The sequence below is a fragment of the Vespa mandarinia genome, chromosome 4, assembly GCF_050613455.1.
Source record: "Vespa mandarinia isolate Hongniang chromosome 4, ASM5061345v1, whole genome shotgun sequence".
Taxonomy (NCBI): Eukaryota; Metazoa; Arthropoda; class Insecta; order Hymenoptera; family Vespidae; genus Vespa; species Vespa mandarinia.
In genome coordinates, this window is record NC_140813.1 from 8,866,501 (window position 1) to 8,872,500 (window position 6,000).

The window sequence follows — 6,000 nt, forward strand, 5'->3', positions numbered from 1 at the left end:
ACTTACAAAAACGTTATCGATCCTGTCATTGTAAATACATATATTTACACGATATATGCATTTCGATATATTCCGAATAACTTCAGAGATCAATCAAAGCGATTTTTCTTGATTATTATTATTTTTCCTTGATATTATTATTATTTTACCTTTTTTTTTCATCTAATATCTCATTCTTTTATATCTTTTATTTCCTTCCTTCTTTTTTTGTTTAATTTTTTTGTTACAAAAAGTTATATAATATCAAAAAAGCTCGAGAAACGGAATGCAGGAAATAGATTTATTGTTCCGTTTTTTTTTTCTTTCTTTTCTCTTATTGTATTTTTCCAAATGCTGACTTGTTTCATTTCAAGTGGCTCAACACGTGAGCAATATAACAATGTGAATGTATTTCTAGCGTTTTAAATGCACGACAACGATGACGACGACGACGACGACGACGACGACGACGATGATAACGATGACGATGATAATGACGATGACGATGCACCGGTATTTGTAATTCGTTTGCATTCTTATAAACGTAAATTATTCTGATGATATCGATCCGACTGATGTAATCATCCGACTGTTATGGAATATCATGTTGAATGATATATGATGATGATGATATCATAGTGTGAATTGGAAGGGTAAACTAGGAATTATACATATGTAGGGTGTTCCATCTAAATTGAACATATTAGATATCTCGTTTAATTTTTATCGTTGAAAAAAAAAATGTCATAGATAAACAATGTCTGTTTAGAAGAGGCATACCATTTTTCACGAGATTATTTTTATCGAGATTTTCGAAATCATCAGTTTTTTCTCTTTTTTTCTTTTTTTTTTTTTCTTTTTTTTTAATTTCACTACACGTACTTATGTCATCGTGAAATGCAATTGAAATGTAGTGGAAATGTAGACCAAACAGACCGTGTGTAAAAAAAAAATCACAATATTTAACCAATTAATGCGAATAATGAATATAACAAAAAGATCGATCGAAAAAAGAAAAATTTATCTTAACAAGTCTTCGAAATAATGTTCATCAATATCAACATGAAGATTTTGTAAAATCTCATTAAGAATAAATTAATCTGGTTATTTTTATATCTTTATCTATTGTGACTTAATTAATATCTTAATCTACTGTGACTTAATTAATAATAGTTAGACTAATATCTTTTACAATAATGTCAATACTTCTGATTAAGATTAAACATTGAAATACATAAAAAAGAAAAACCTTGTGAACATTGGATACATAATTGCATTCGATATAGAATTTCATTTTGATCTATTCGAATTGGTAATTGTAAGAGATGACATTATTTCCATAAAACAATGATATTATACAATGAATTTTTTGTACTCGAGATATAAATATGTGTGAACTTACCTAAAAAAAAATCAATGAATTTAAAATCCTCATCTGAGGAAACAGGAATGTGACAGACAAGAGTGGAGAAGGGAGGTAGGGGATGACGTTGAAAAAAAATTTTTTTGCTTATCATAATATTTGTCCCTTCTAATCGAAAAATAATAAAAAGTAAAAAATTAATTAATTTAAAAAATAAATAAAAAGTAATAAAAAATATTGTTTCTCTCTGACTATCTTTTCCTATCATAAGAGATAAAATATTTAAATATTTAAGTTGCTTAAATTAGATGAAATATATATATTTTCATGTATGTATTTATATGTAGGTATGTATGTATGTATATATGTATGTATATATGTATGTATGTATGTATGTATGTATGTATGTATGTATGTATGTATGTATGTATGTATGTATGTATGTATGTATGTATGTATGTATGTATGTATGTATGTATGTATGTATGTATGTATGTATGTATGTATGTATGTATGTATGTATGTATGTATGTATGTATGTATGTATGTATGTATATGTTGCACATTCGTATGCATCTGAAAGGATTGTAAAAAAGATCAACTCGTATTATCATTCGTTTCGTTTTATCGTTACTGCGACAACGAAAAAGAAAAATAATGAAGACCAAACATGAAAAGTGCGAAGTAAGAAATAAGATGCCAAGAACAGTCAGTAAATTGCTGCTTTCTTTATTTTTTTGTTCGCTTTTCTTTTTCTTACAGTTCGAAAGAATGATTCTCATCAACCTGCTCCCGTTTGACTAATAGAGAATGAATGAGTGAGCAAATTCTGTTCAAGAAAGAACTAAAGAGATTTAGTAAAACGGAGAGAAAGAGAGAAAGGCAGAGAGAGAGAGAGAGAGAGAGAGAGAGAGGGAGAGAGAGAGAGAGAGAGAGAGAGAGAGAGAGAGAGAGAAAGAGAGAGAGAGAGAGAGAGAAGAAAAGAAAAAGCAATAAAATATTAATTATAAACATTACGTGAGTCCGAAATAATAAAACGAAAATAACATGATATTAAATCAGTAATATATCTTGGATCATTTTTTATCCGTAAAATAGTGTAATTTATATAAAAATAATAACAAAATTTTACGTAAATATTATTAAAATGTGATTTAATCTCGGTATATTCTATTTATCAATAATTATGATAATATGTGTGTTTATTATTTTATGTACTAATGAAATCAAATGCTTATTAAATTAAGATAAGATATCGCCGAAGCAACAGAGGAAATGCAGAAGTTAAGAAGCACATTCACAACTGCCTCCGTGGCGCAATCGGCTAGCGCGTTCGGCTGTTAACCGAAAGGTTGGTGGTTCGAGCCCACCCGGGGGCGAATTTTTTTTGCCCTGAAAGAAAAAACATCGAACTAAATATACATGTCGTTGTTGTTAGAATTTTACATTCTTTTTGTTTTTATTTTTCTTTTTTTTTTTTCTTCTATACTGACGTATCAAATGTGCATACGAATTCGTACGAATTCTTCACGTATTTTTCCAAAAGTAAGTAAATACAGTACAATTTTCACACGCCCGTATTTTCCATCCCTATAAATCGTCGTCAACGATCATCTGTTTTGTTAATAAATAAAATATATTTTATCATCTATAGCATTCCATTTACAAGTTTCATGTACAGAAATTTCCAGCACATTCTGATCAACATTCGAGGTGTAGACGATGTGTGTATATAGTATACACACGGATTCGAACGAATACTATTACTTCTTCTTAGCCGCCATGTTTCTGTACTGATGGCGTAATCAGTAATGCAACTCGATCTTCAATTTTAAAGGATAGGACAGTGTATCTTTCTTCTTCAGAAAATATAGAGATTCGAGGCACCACATTTTACAAGAGGGCCTCATGAAATATTAATACTGCAGAATCGTGAGTAATCTTTATGGGCCACATCTATATCGCATTTAAGCTTGGCACGTGCTACGTTACTTTATAATACCACTACCCCCTTTGCCTCGACTCACTTTTCTCTCTCTCTCTCTCTCTTTCTCTCTCTCTTTCTCTTATCTCTCATCTAACTCTCTCTCTCTCTCTTTTATCTCTCTAAGTCTCTCTCTCTCTCTCTCTCTCTCTCTCTCTTATCTCTCTAAGTCTCTCTCTCTCTTTCTCTCTCTTTCTACTCTACACTATCCTTCCACGTTTCTGTCGATTAGGCTGTGCGCTTTCGAAAGCAACCACAGAAGATCGTAGTTCCTAGTATTGCCGATAGATGGCCGCGACATTCTCGAAAGTAAAAGTAGACATTATAGACTAGATCAAACTACTCTCAGGTCGTACTGATCGTCATTCAGTGGGTTACAAACTGTACCACTTTAAGCAAATGATGATAGTTAGAAATGATCCTAGTGATTAAATTTCGCTCCTGTCCGATCTAACACTATCGCAGATTGGTCAGAGAACATCTGATGCTCCACTGAGTGACCATATTTTATAAAATTTATAAAATACTCAGAAATGAAACTTAAGAATAAATATTCTATTTATTATGTTCCAAGAAAATTGATTGTCATATGTAAGAAGTAAGAAGATTGTTCAATCTGTCTATGTTCAATCTGTATATGTATGTCGGTGAATAATTTAAATATAATTTGATATATAGACAACTTAAATTTATCATGACATTGGGAAATAAGCTTCAAAACTTTGTTTAACTTTTCATATCAAATAAGTCATCTCTAGAGAGTGAGAGAGAAAAGAGACTAAGAGCACACATAAGCAACAAACATATCTGGCACTGGCACACGTTAGAACTTTGCTATTATTGCCACGTTCGTTTGTATTGAAATTACTACTTCATAATACATTCTGCATAGATAAATATACAGTGTATTAAAAACAGAATTCAGAAGTTAGAAAATATGGATACATACATAATGCGTAGTAGTGATGGTACTCATTTAAACTGAGCATAAAATACCTAATAAACATGGATCGAAATCTTGACATCAATGAAGTTTCTAAATATAACCTTTATAATGTATAACCCATTTTTTTAACACCCTGTATATTGACAACGTAATATAAAGACACGTTCATAACGAGACTTTTAACGAGTTTTGTTAAATCATTTACATACACGAACACGAAGAACAATTACAATTTCCAAATTTTCAAATGTGTGAAAATTATTTATCACATTGATAATGTAATTTCAATAGAAGAAAAATAAACAACAAAAAAGATAATGAAAAACAATATAGGGTCATTATTAATTCGTAAAAAGATATAAAACAAAATTTCACCATAGTATTTTTTTTTATTTTAGAAATGAATCAGAAAAAAAAATTGTTAGTTACTATTAGATTATAAAATTATGAAAATTACTTTTTTTACAATTTCTATTGCAAAGAAGAACTTGACGATAGTTAGAATAAATAAATTTATGATTAATTTATAGTTGCTTCGTATAAATATATGATAATAACCCCATTTATTAATAAATTTATTTTATTTCTTTGTTTCGTATTTTTTTTATCTTCTTAGAATGAATTTTTATCTTTCATATATCATCTATAATATATTATTTTCGAGGATTAAAAATAATTATAAATAATATTATTATATCGGGTCGATTAACTTTGAAATCAAATATAAAACGTATAAAGGACTAAATGGAAGCTACTAAATCGCACAAAAGAGGGAAAGAAAACCAGAGAGAAAAGCTTTTTAGAGACGATACCGAAGACCATTTTCAATTTGCAGATATTTCGAAAATGTATATTATCAGTCAAATACAAATTCTCTTTTATATCTACTTTTATTTCATCAAATGTAATTCTCTCGAATATTCATTCCACCACGATACAGACTAAAAATAATGAGAAAGAAAGAACCAGTGAGAGAAAGAGAGAGAATGAGTGAGTTGCATTATACATGTATGCTATCTAGTTTGGCGGTAGCTTCATTTTAGTTAGATAATCCTCCAGTGCACAGAAAGCAAGTGTATGTATGTGAATGTATAAGAGAGAGAAAGAGAGCAAGTCATTTACTTTATAGGTGTGAGTACAAAGAGATCTTTAATGAGTTTTGCTTAATCCATTAACGAGGTTGGTATATATCTATGTATCTCATATTTCAGGAAATTCATGAAAACTCTACTCCCAATTTTTATGGTGTCAAGTGCCAAATGCTGATAAAGGCTAATTTTCTTCAAACACACCGCAGAATTATTTTCACCACCATCTTCTCCTCCTCCTCCTTCTTCTCCTCCTCCTCCCTTCTCCTCTTCTTCTTCTTTATCTTTTTGTAAAAAATAACTTTCTTAATGTAAAAAGACACAAATTTTATACTACTCCATTAAATTACTATCTTGAAAAATAAGGATGTTTGCCTCTTATGATCTTATCAAGTATTTCACAAAGAAAATTGAAGATCTTTGAAATGAAACTTATAATTTGTGAGATGAATAGAGAGATGAATATATTAATACGAGTATTAATATTGAAATATTATAAGCTCGATAAGTTTAATTAAAACCAGTATTAGAATCTAATATTTTTTTTTGTCTACATATAAAATATCTATTACAAATGTTTTGCCGCGTAATTTTGTTACATCTTGTATATAAGAAATGGTAATATAATAACGTTTTTTTA

At 29.4% G+C, this 6,000-nt stretch overlaps 1 protein-coding gene and 1 non-coding gene across 7 annotated transcripts in view; one reads left to right on the forward strand and one right to left on the reverse strand.

Moving 5' to 3' along the window:
* The window catches only part of nAChRa3 (nicotinic acetylcholine receptor alpha3 subunit), a 100,782-nt gene that overhangs the window by 51,339 nt on the left and 43,443 nt on the right, over positions 1-6,000 (reverse strand). The gene's annotated exons all lie outside the window — the stretch shown is intronic.
* On the forward strand, positions 2,648-2,721 carry TRNAN-GUU (transfer RNA asparagine (anticodon GUU)). Its single transcript has one exon. It is a non-coding gene; the product is annotated as a tRNA-Asn (tRNA).